General features: G+C 36.6%; 1 protein-coding gene across 2 annotated transcripts in view; it reads left to right on the plus strand.

Annotated features, from left to right (window-relative positions):
- EXOC4 (exocyst complex component 4) overlaps positions 1-13,282 on the plus strand; it is an 804,494-nt gene that overhangs the window by 261,392 nt on the left and 529,820 nt on the right. The gene's annotated exons all lie outside the window — the stretch shown is intronic.

Raw genomic sequence — 13,282 nt, forward strand, 5'->3', positions numbered from 1 at the left:
TGGATTACAGTGACAAGGTCATAGATTACTGCAGGGTAGAACTCCTGGGCTCAAGTGATCCTCCCACCTCAGCCTCCCCATTAGCTGGGTCTGTAGGCAAGAGCCAACATGTCTGGCTAATTTTCAAATTTTTTGTAGTGACAAGGTCTTGCTACATTGCCCAGGCTGGTCTCAAACTCCTGGCCTCAAGCGATTCTCCCGCCTTGGCCTCCCAAAATGCTGGGATTCCAGGGGTGAGCCAGAGTTCCTGACCGGCACTTATTTTTTTAATCAAATCAAGTTTTTACAGAAGTAAAAACAGATGCTTCACTATAGCCAGTTTCTAAAGAATTCACCAACAACATCTCTTCTTATATAGTCATTCTTTATATATATATAGTCATTCTTTATAGTCATTATCAAAATTGTGTACAAATGTATTGAAGAGCTTTATTGTAATTGTGGTTTCATCAATCTGAATAGAAAATTTGTCACCTAGTTGCTCTTCAGTGTTAATTGACTTATTATCTGTGTATCTGCGAATTGAACCATTGCTCAATGGCAGTGCTTTAAAATACTGGAAGATTATCGATGCATCACTATTGAAATTACAGTCTCTAAGGTGGATAATATGACAGTCTTAGCAACTATGTCACCACTACAAGGTTTTGGGGACTTTTTTGTTTTGTTATTTTGTTTTCACGTTTTAAAAAGCAGCTGTATGGAAATACAATTCACATACCATACTGTTCACCCATTTCATATGTATAATTTAGTGGTTTTTAGGGTGTTCACAAAGTATATAACCACACCACAGTCAATTTAAGGACATTTTCGTCATCCTCAAGAGAATTTCTGTACCTGTCAACAGTCACTCCCTCTTCTTTCTTTTCTCCTCTAGTCTTAGGCAGACAAAATTATTCTGTCTCTAAAAAATTGTCTTTTCGGGACATTTCATGTAATGAAATCTTATAAGATGTGGTCTTTCGTGACTGGCTTTTTTCACTTAGGTCTTCAAGTTCATGCATGTTGTAGCATTGGTCTCTATTTCATTGCTGAATAATATTCTGTTGTATGGACATTTTATATATCTCTTCATGAACTGTTGATGGGCGTTTGTGTTTTTTCCAATTTTTGGGTACTATGAATAACATTCATGTGCAGGATTTTATATGCACATGTTTTCATTCTGCTTGGGTAAACACCTAGAAGTGGAAAGTCTGGATCATATGGTCATTCGGGGTTTATTCTTTTGGGAAACTGCCAAACTAGCTGCTCATTTTTTTTTTTTTTTTTTTTTTTTTACAGAATTTATACCACTTATTTACAGTAGAAAACATTTAGTTAAGATATTTTTGCTTTAGGCCATTGTCTTCAAGGTGAGTTGTTTATTCTTCCCTCTTTGATGTGTGAACTTGTCCATTTGTGATGTAGATTAGTCATCACATCACAAATAGTAAATGTAAATATACCATTTATACACATCCACCTAAATCTATTCTTTGTAAAATGCATATATCTATCTATCTTTCTGATGAACCAAGGGACATAAGTATGCCATAACCATAATGAGATTGATACTAATTTGGACAATGAGAGTAAATGAGTCCTTCACAGAGCAAAAGGAATTCTATACATTTATTTAAAAGACAAATATTTGATTTGTAAAAATAATATCAAGACAGTTGGAAGACATGTTTGAAACTGCATGGGAGGGAGTGTGATTAATAGAAAGTGTAGGGTTGGGAAGGAGGATTAGTTATGGCAGTTCCGCAATGAGTCTGGAAGTTTAATAAAGGAAGTGTGCAGGGAATAACAGAAAAATCAAGGAAAAGGTAGTACCTGCTACTATCAATTGTCTGTTGAGATGGGAAAATGAAACCTACAAATCTATTTATCATTTGAAGATATTAACAAAGATAATATATAATTTTTGTTCTCTTGAGTTCCTTCCCCCGCTCCATGTGTATTAGCTCATTTTCATGCCGCTGATAAAGACATACCTGTGACTGGGCAATTTACAAAACAAAGAGGTTTAATGGAGTCATAGTTCCACATGGCTGGGGAGGCCTCACAATCATGGCTGAAGGTGAAAGGCACATCTCACATGGCCACAGATGAGAGAAGAGAGCTTGTGCGGGGAAACTACCCTTTATAAAACCATCAGATCTTGCGAGACTTATTCACTATCATAAGAATAGCATGGGGAAGACCCGCCTCCATGATTCAATTACCTCCCACTGGATTCCTCCCACAACACGTGGTAATTAAGGGAGCTACAAGTCAAGGTGAGATTTGGATGGTGACACAGCCAAACCATATCACCATGTAAGAGTTTTGAATCTTGTCTCTAACTTATTTTGGACTCAAATTAGAAATTAGTCTTTCACTAGGCATATGCATATATCAGTTAGCTTTTACTACGTGATGAATCACCCCATACTTAGTGGATTAAAACATCAAACATTTTTATTGTTCATTGGTCTAGGACTCGACTATGCAGTTCTTATGATTTGGACTGGCTCGATTAGGGTTGGATGATCTAGGATGGTGCCAGATGGGATGCTTAGGGGCTGAGGTCTTCTTCTCTGCATTGGTTTTCATCCTTGAAGAGGTCAGCTGGGGCTTATTCACATGGGAGCAAGCCTGCTGTGCTCAAGCAGTCTTCACGTTTGGGCTTGCATCATATTTGCTAGTATCCTGTAGTTTAACCCAGATTTGATGGGTGGAGAAATCGGCCGTATTTTTTGATGCGAGGTCCTGCAAAGTCAAAGTCCAAAAGCGGTGTGCACGCAGAGATGGTAAGAAATTTTGCCCCCCACCCCCTTTTTTTTTTCGTTACAGTCTTCTATACTGTCTAAAGAATTAAGATTATTCATTCATGCCCTCTCCTATTTTTTTTTTCATTCTCCTAAGGTAGTTTTATGTTGAGATTATTCATTCATGGCCTCTCCTATTTTTTTTTTTCTTTCTCCTAAGGTAGCTTTAGGTTTCTTTCCTGAGGAAATTGTGTGAGATATAGAAGAAATAACTTAAAAGAATTGAAAACAGGGACTCAAACAGATATTTTATACCCATGTTCATAGCAGCATCATTCACATTAGTTAAAAGACAGAAGCAACCCAAATATCCATCAGTGGATAAATGGAAAAATAAAATGTAGTGTATACATAGCATAGAATGTTACTCAGCCTTTAAAAGGGTGGACATTCTAACACATGCTACAGCATGGATGAACCTTGGGGACATTATAATAATACAGTCGCGAAAGGACAAATATTGTATGACTCCACTTATAGATGGTATCTAAAGTAGTCACATTCATAGAAACAGAAAGAATGATGGTTGTAAGGGGTGGGATGGAGGGGAATAAGGGAATGGAGAGTTATTTAATGGGTAGTTTCAGCTTGGGAAGATGAAAAAAGTTCTGGAAATGGATGATGGTGATGATTGCACAACACCATGAATGTACTTAATACTACTGAACTGTATACTTAAAAATAGTAAAAATGGTAATTTTTATGTTATGTATATTTTTCCTCAATTAAAAAAGTATATTCACTGCAACAGTGAAAAATTGGCAACTTCTAAATATCTAACAAGAGAGAAAAGGTAGCTAAGTAAATATTTCATTTAAGTTTTAGTAAATATTGGTTATTAATTTAGGTTGGGTGTGATGGCTCATGCTTGTAATCCCAGCAATTTGGGAGGCTGAGGTGGGTCAATTGCTTGATTCCAGGAGTTTGAGACCAGCCTAGGCAACATAGCAAACCCTTGTCTCTATAAAAAATACAAAAATTAGCTTGGCGTGGTGGCATACACCTGAAGTTCCTACTCAGGAGCTACTCAGGTGGCTGAGGTGGGATAATCGCTTGAGCCCAGGAGGTCGAGGCTGCAGTAAGCTGAGATTATGCCAGTGCGCTCCAGCCCGGGCAACAGAGTGAGACCCTATCTTAAAAAAAAGGAAGTATTAGTTACTTATTTAAATGTTTGTGAAGACTATTTAATAAGAGAAAATACATCATAAATAAAATCAAGGCATAAATTTAAACACTACAGCCTCAAACATGTAAATAAAATGCATAAAAACAGGTATGTACTGCCTTTCAAACCATGAGATACAGTTATTTAAAAATAGGAGAAAAAAAGCCAAAGAGGAATCAATCCATAGCCTTTTTAATAGAAAAGAAAAATATGATAGAAGTTGAGTACAACCTAATTAGCCTCCAAATGAGAATTCAAAATAGTTTAGAGAAGTTGAGCATTTGTCGGAAGTCAAGTTGTCCAGCCAGTACCGTTAGGAAGTTTTCAGATGAACTTCCCAGTGTAAAGCAGACCATCAGATCAATGGAAATGAATACACATCTCAGTTTCTATAAGAACAGTAGGTTCTTACTGGAAAGGATGTAGTCAGTAAATGGTGCTACAGAAATTTGGAAAAATCTCACAGATAATGTGTGGTTTAATTCACCTCACGTTAGCTGATAAAATTAATTACAGATAGCTAAGTAGTAAAATATAACAAATGAAACAAAAAATTAGAAGGTAAAAGTAAATATTTATTAAATGCTTGGATATACAAATACTTCTTGCGTAACGAAAGAACTCTAAGAGGAAATGATAGCTTAATATTACCACAAAAAATGTAAAACTTTTAATAATCCAAACATATAAAATTAAAAGCCAAAAAATTTAATTGAATAATGTTGCCACAAATATGACAGAAAGGCTAAAGTTCTTACCAGATAAAATCCTCTTTTGGGTGAAAACCTGAGCATGTATCTTATTCCTGTTCTTGCCACAATATTTTATAATTACTGTTTTTGTATCAGTCTCACTTGGGGTGGGGTGTGTGTGTGTGTGTACCTTTTAGATCTTGGTATTTTCAGGGACAAACACAAAGTCTAGTCCAGAAGGCATTTTGTAAATGTCTGAGTATGAACAAATTGGATTCTGGGGCTATTATTTTACTGAGGTCTGAAATGCTGACAAATGCATTTGTTAATCGATGAAGCAGATTTGAGAAGGGGATAGAAAAATGTTCAGTTAAGTTACTGTGCAAATGCAGCATACATTAACTTTCTTGGTGGAAAATATTTTAAAAGATGAAATATATATTCCAATAAAATATTTGGTGGCTATTGAAGTCACATTACAAAATGCAACTACCACACATTGTTAGTTTATATGAATCAATTACAGGGGAGATCTTTCTGGTGCCATTTGTAATTTTTCCTCCTTCCAGTTGCTGAAGCCCTACCTTCATTCCTCTTGTCTTAATTTTCCCGCTCCCTTCTCTTTACCTCCTTTTTTCTCTATTCTCCTTTCCTTTCTTTTCCTTTCTCTATCGCCTTCTCCACAACAGCTCAGTAAAAGAGTGAAGTTTTTGAGTTTCATTTATGCCTTTCCCTGTTTTGCCATAAAAATCAACCAAGGGTCCTTTCAGATAGCACCAGTATGATGAGGGAAATAAGCTTTCATTGCAGGATGATTACTGTTGGTGATGATGTATAAAATAAAGGGAGGGATGTTATGTGGAATGTTGACCCTTCAGGGCTTGTAAATGCACATTACGTGGTCTGGATGGTAAACTGAGTGAATTTAATATTAGCTACTGGAAATGACAGTGTTTATAAATTTTCAAAATGACATTTGTATCTGTCAGGCTTTAGCTTTTATTGTATCGAATACACTTACTATATTTTAATATTTTTCTACAGCTGCTTTATGCTATGGGAAACACTAGTTAGAAATTGAAAACCCTAGACATTCGATGATTTTTATTTAATGTTATCTTTTGTATTAGTTGTAACTATAATTTTCTGTTTGTAAGTCACTCTCCCAAAGCACAGGAGAAAAAAACAGATTTTTCTTCCATGATTTTCTCACTGAGAATAATTCGTCTTATCTACTTAAAAATACCTTCTTTTAAACAATAAAAGTGGCTCTATCTAAGGCTGTTACTTTATAAAATCAGAAAGTATTTGTTTGTTAACACTTATTTATTTCTGTAGTCTTTGAAATTTGTATTCTCCCCCAATGTATTTTAGCAAAATGGGAGAAATGAAGGATAACCTAGAATTACATTCCCAGAGCAAAATATACTGTATTTATTATTTGTGATTCATTTCAGTTCCGTGTTTTTTTTTTGTTCGTTTGTTTGCTTGTTTTTTGAGACGGGGGCCTCACTCTGTCAGCAGGCTGGAGTGCAGTGGTGCAATCTTGGCTCACTGCAACCTCTGCCTCCTGGGCTCAAGCGATTCTCCTGCCTCAGCCTCCCGAGTAGCTGGGACTACAGGCACGTGCCACCACGCTTGGCTAATTTTTTGTATTTTTAGTAGAGACGTGATTTCACCATGTTAGCCAGGATGGTCTCGAGCTGCTGACCTCGTGATCCGCCTGCCTCGGTCTCCCAAAGTGCTGGGATTACAGGTGTGAGCCACCATGCCCGGCCCCATTTCAGTTCTGTTTTATATATATGTTTGTAACTTTAACAGTATAATAATAATGGTGTGGATTCAGTTTTTTTTTTTAAACTGGATTTGAGTAGTTTATGACTCCTGTTTATTAAATCAAAATCAGCAAAAGTATTTCATCAATATTTGTCCTCTTCAAACATTTTAGTAAATTTTAGGAAGTTAAAGTGGAGTTGAATACCAGTCGTAAAGCTAGTAATACCTCTTCCAAAACAAACATACAAACAAACCCCTAAACTACAGTTGTGGACCTTCATTATCTTTCTGAGTGTTGTGCCTTAATGTGTTTGAGTCTCTCTGAGATGCATAATACGTGTTATTTGTTTGAGTTTCAGCCATAACTTAGTGATTTTTCTCCATTATAGACTTTGCACATAATGAATTTCAGGAAATACACAACAACAGCTTCTTCCGCTTGTAGATAAAGGCAGTAATATGATGGAGTGATCAAATACAAATGCTCCTTTAATTTATTTTACCAAGACATTTATCCATGTTTTATTTATAAGGCAATTGAAGTCATTCATTTTGTATGGAACTCTTCCTCTTCTGAATAACAAATAATATATTATCATATATAGCGCATTGGGGGAGGGAGTGATGAAAGCCAAACTTGAAAATAAAAGTTTAATATTTTGGGCTCATTGGGCACAATTATAGTGTTACTATCTTTGTTTTCAACTGAATCATAATTGTGTGTGCAGATTTTGAAAAAACTAGGATGGCATACGGCACAGAGTAGTATGGAAAAGAGAAAATTCTTTGTTCGAAGAGAGGGTTTTTTTTTCCCTCCAGTTGAAGAGCATTTTAAATGCACAAAATCTGTCTCAGAAATATCCCTTTGAAAGATCTTTGCATACACAAGATTTAAAATGCTTTCATTCTGTGGGTGACTAGAATGAAATGGGAGCCTACATTCCCAAGAATCTCTGATATGACCATATAAAAACCATGACCAACTGGTTTGTTTTTAACTCTTACCATGTACGAGCCCATTTGAAGGGCATGGGCAATACTTCGTTTCTGAACCAAGTCAAGTTGACCGCTGGCATTTAACTCACCACCTTGTGTTTGCTGTTGCCTGATGCCAGTAAGAAATACATCGAAAGCTGTAATATAATGATAACCATTATTTGCCCTCAGTTAAAAATCTAGCTAATGGGTCTGATGTGCCCACAGCTTCATATTGCTTGAGACTACCCCCTTCTAGGATATTTTAGAATAAAAGATCAGACCAGAAAGAAAAGTTTAAAGCTCAGGATATCATAGAATAAATGGAAGATAACCAGCTAGTTCTGTTAAAGCAGACTCTATATTTTAAATTCAGTAAGGATTTAAGTATATTAATGGTTACTAGTTTCCTGTAAATTAGTTTGGGGGAGGTCCATGTAACATTGAAGTCATAGTTCACTGCCATGTTTTTCCAAAGTATGTTCACAGGTGTTTGGAATACGTATGATCTAATCTGAAAATTAAGAGTATATATACCTTTCAGTTCTTCTTCTTTTTTTTTTTATACTTTAAGTTTTAGGGTACATGTGCACATTGTGCAGGTTAGTTACATACGTATACATGTGCCATGCTGATGCGCTGCACCCACTAACTCGTCGTCTCGCATTAGGTATATCTCCCAATGCTATCCCTTCCCCCTCCCCCCACCCCACAGCAGTCCCCAGAGTGTGATGTTCCCCTTCCTGTGTCCATGTGATCTCATTGTTCAGTTCCCACCTATGAGTGAGAATATGCGGTGTTTGGTTTTTTGTTCTTGTGATAGTTTACTGAGAATGATGATTTCCAATTTCATCCATGTCCCTACAAAGGACATGAACTCATCATTTTTTATGGCTGCATAGTATTCCATGGTATATATGTGCCACATTTTCTTAATCCAGTCTATCATTGTTAGACATATGGGTTGGTTCCAAGTCTTTGCTATTGTGAATAGTGCCGCAATAAACATACGTGTGCATGTGTCTTTATAGCAGCATGATTTATATTCCTTGGGGTATATACCCAGTAATGGGATGGCTGGGTCAAATGGTATTTCTAGTTCTAGATCCCTGAGGAATCGCCACACTGACTTCCACAATGGTTGAACTAGTTTACAGTCCCACCAACAGTGTAAAAGTGTTCCTATTTCTCCACATCCTCTCCAGCACCTGTTGTTTCCTGACTTTTTAATGATCGCCATTCTAACTGGTGTGAGATGGTATCTCATTGTGGTTTTGATTTGCATTTCTCTGATGGCCAGTGATGATGAGCATTTTTTCATGTGTTTTTTGGCTGCATAAATGTCTTCTTTTGAGAAGTGTCTGTCATGTCCTTCGCCTACTTTTTGATGGGGTTGTTTGTTTTTTTCTTGTAAATTTGTTTGAGTTCATTGTAGATTCTGGATATTAGCCCTTTGTCAGATGAGTAGGTGACGAAAATTTTCTCCCATTCTGTAGGTTGCCTGTTCACTCTGATGGTAGTTTCTTTTGCTGTGCAGAAGCTCTTTAATTTAATTAGATCCCATTTGTCAATTTTGTCTTTTGTTGCCATTGCTTTTGGCGTTTTAGACATGAAGTCCTTGCCCATGCCTATGTCCTGAATGGTAATGCCTAGGTTTTCTTCTAGGGTTTTTATGGTTTTAGGTCTAACGTTTAAATCTTTAATCCATCTTGAATTGATTTTTGTATAAGGTGTAAGGAAGGGATCCAGTTTCAGCTTTCTACATATGGCTAGCCAGTTTTCCCAGCACCATTTATTAAATAGGGAATCCTTTCCCCATTGCTTGTTTTTCTCAGGTTTGTCAAAGATCAGATAGTTGTAGATATGTGGTGTTATTTCTGAGGGCTCTGTTCTGTTCCATTGATCTATATCTCTGTTTTGGTACCAGTACCATACCTTTCAGTTCTTACTATATCTTTCAACAGTGAGCTCTTCCCTAGTACTTTGAGTGTATCTGGCTTATAAACTACTATTTCAAGAATATCTCTTATATAGAGATCCAAGCATACCTGATTATTATAAAGACACTAGGTTGTGATTGTTTTAATATGCAGTTTGTCTTTCACAGAGTTACTCTATTGTCAGTGCATTTGAAATCCTTTCTTTACAGAGAGTCTGTGACATCTTGTAAGTGTAACATATAGCTTTCTTGAATTGTCTACCATACTGTAAGAGCTATGGTTCTTGGAGTGCTTCATAGTGTCCCTTCTGGGGTACGTTAGGATGGAGGACGCAGGATTTTGGATGGAGGAAAATGTGACTCCTGATATTGTGTTTGCTGAATTATTAATATCACTGAGCTGCCTTTTTCTTAGAATAGCCACTGCTGGTAGGCTAATATTTCTGAGGTCAAACTGATTGCTAGAAATTATTCCTGTTGAGATCAGCTAGGCCATTTCAACCTTTACTTAGGTTTTATTGTAATTTTCAAGTGAGAATAATAAGCTAGTGTTGCTTCCTAACTTTTCTGTGTGTATATTTCAGAACAGAACAATTGCATATGTTTTTTGGCAGATTCTTTTTCATGATGTGGTTTATGCTGGAGTTGGTGAGACTGCTTCAGAGCATTTCCTCTTCCCCATCTTATGCCTTTCTGAAATAGAGTTTTTAATACTTTTTAAGTTATGGACCCCTTTTGACCTGTCAGAATAATGCTGTTTACTGTGTTAATGAATGCAAAGAGTACAAAAGGAAACCCACTATATTGAAATACAGGTACAATAAATAAGAAGATCTAGTGTCAAGTCTAATAATACTATAATTTCAAAGTAGTTATGAGTATAGGTGTAATTTTGAGATACCTGCAACACCTGTAATATAGTATGAAAGTATTTGTTATTTCTGTTGGTGACAGAATTGCAGGTATGTTAATACTGTTGTAGTTGTCTGTAATCATAGTTGAAGGAAATGCTAAATTTCAGTAGAGGTTAGTGAAATAAAAGATACGCATTTTCCCCCTCTAAGGTCATGCCCTTTTTGAATTCTATCCATGGATTCCAGATTAAGAAGTATTTTTCTAATGGGATTCCTGCTTATCTGATTACTATTTCTCCTGAGCCAATATTCCAGAGAGAGAGACTGCGATTTGCCTTTCTTTCCTAAAGGGCTGAGTTCCCCAAACATTAGTGACAAGGCCTATAGTGCTGCTGAGGCTCCAGTATCTTTCACTTATTCTGCCAGAAGAGACACATGGTTGGTACATTATTTTCTTTTTCCCAGATAATTGGCTCTTTCTTTTTTGAGAGACCAATACAATATTGTTACCAGGCTGTTGAGAAATTCTTATTTCTTTGGAATGGTATAAACCAAAGGATAAATCAGTTTTTCAGAAATCCCTAGTCTTTTTCTTTCTAATATGCTCAAATGTTAATCTTATTTATAAATCTTGATGACTCTTTCTTTATTCAAGTTGATATCAGGTTAGGAATTTGTGATATGGGATTGCTAATTTAAAATACACCAGTTATTCACTGGACTAAGAAGAAAGATCAAATTGGCTTGCAGAGAATTCTTTAAAAACAACAACGAAAACAAGAACAAACAAAGATTTTATAAAATTTTTCCATTGATCCTACATTCTGTTGCTCAAGAGAGAAGCTTACCAGGATGTGACTTTCTGAAGCCAGTGAATTTATCACGACTACCTGGTTTAGCACATAGATTCGCAAAGGCATATCATGTCCCTGGGCCCAGTAGAGAGAATCAGCAGTAAGAATACAATTACTTTAATTTTACTGTAGAAACGTAATCAAAAGTAGATATAGCCGGACGTAGTGGCTCTCACCTATAGTCCCAGCACTTTGGGAGGCTGAGATGGGCAGATCACGAGGTCAAGAGATTGAGACCATCCTGGCCAACATGGTGAAACCTTGCCTCCACTAAAAATACAAAAAAATTAGCTGGGCGTGGTGGCATGTGTCTGTAGTCCCAGCTACTCGGGAGGCTGAGGCAGGAGAATCACTTGAACCCAGGAGTTGGAGGTTGCAGTGAGCCGAGATTGCGCTGCTGCACTCCAGCCTGGCAACAGAGCGAGACCGTGTCTCAAAAACAAAAACAAAAACAAAAACAAGAAGTAGATATAGATGATAATGGAAACGGGGGCAAAGTTACAAAGGGACAATAACCATAATACCACCCCTGTTAACTGGATTTTTCTTACATCAAATTGTAGTTGTTTTAAAATAATATGTATTTAGCTGGGCCCAGTGGTTCACGCCTGTAATCCCAGCACTTTGGGAGGCTGAGGTGGGTGGATCACGTGAGGTCAGGAGTTTGAGTCCAGCCTGGCCAACATGGTGAAACCCTGTCTCTACTAAAAATACAAAAATTAGCCGAGCATGGTGATGGGTGCCTGTAATCCCAGCTACTTGGGAGGCTGAGGCAGGAGAATCGCATGAACCCGGGAGGTGGAGGTTGCAGTGAGCTGAGATTGCGCCCCTGCACTCTAGCCTGGGCTACAGGAATGAAATTCCATCTCCAAAAAAAATAAAATAAAATAAATAAAAATATGTATTTCAGTCATCCAGTTGATGGGCCCTCTATGTTGGTTAACTAAAGACTAGAGCATACAGTTAGAAACTTTTATCTGATTTATCCAAACATAGGATCTTCCTATGGTAAGTCTGCTGTTACTACACTCTGAGCAATAGGTAAAGGAATAATAATTTAAAAATTTTGGTTAAAAACTAGTTAGAATAAATTTCAAGTTGTGTAGAAGAGAAAAATTGTGTTTAGTTATAACAGTAGGTTTCAGTTCATTTTGTGATGCATAGAAAATATGAATTACGTTAAAAAAATGGCTGTAGTTGAAAGAGTTCTGTTCAGTAGGCCACTTTATGAAGCCCTACAAAACAGTCATCAGTATTCCCAAATAAAATACAACACTGATAATCAAGAATCATTCTTGTTTTTAGCCAAAACAGTTTGTGTGTGAGAGTGTGATATAGTGGGGAGATATTTACTGTTCATGCTTAGTTCCTTTTTGTACTTGATCAGACATCTTTGAATGTATCAGTCATTCTCGAACTTTATTTGCATCAGGATCACCTGTAGGGCTTGTTAAAACACAGACTGTTGGGTACCATCCTCAGATTTCTGATTCATTAGGTCAAGAGTTGGACCCAATAATTTGCATTTCTAATTACCACACGTTGATAACCACTATATTGTCCATTTAATTTTTCCTAGCAGTAGTGAAGACTCACTTGATAATCTTTGGCTTAATGACAGGTGGTATCTATGTGACATGATAGAACACCTCATTGTATTAAAAACAAGAGGGAGCAGTTTCACAGTTGAAAGAAGCTGTATAATAAACCTAAATGGAGCTCTGAGCCTTGATCTCAGGAACATTCAAAGTCCTTTAGATTGGAGAGAAATTTCCTTATAGTCTTAGGAAATATGGGGGTCAATGAGATGTTAATATTTTTAATTGTGAAAGTTCTGATTTTACAAATAAACTGAAGTGCGACATCAGTGATTGTGATTTTTGAATTTTAATTAGTGATTCCTTGATAGAAGCTGTAGAGATCTACAGCTATATATATTTTTTCTGGTGGCTGATCATTGTATTCTCTTCAGATTGTTGTCACTGTCAGTTGGTTTTCGGGAAGAGGCTTTCAAATTATCTTCTATGGCCTTTTATATGTTGATTCATTCAAATGCCGAGTGACCATATAATATTTTAAGTCAACCAGGACATGTGAAAGTGCTCAGAGTGAGAGAATATATGAGTACTCCGTGTATCACCAGCTTAATTTTCTGTAAACCTAAAACTGCTCTAAAATTTTAAGTCAATTAAAAAAAAAGTACTCAGAGCCAACACATTTGTCTGAACA

This window comes from Pan paniscus, chromosome 6 (genome assembly GCF_029289425.2).
Source record: "Pan paniscus chromosome 6, NHGRI_mPanPan1-v2.0_pri, whole genome shotgun sequence".
Lineage (NCBI taxonomy): Eukaryota > Metazoa > Chordata > Mammalia > Primates > Hominidae > Pan > Pan paniscus.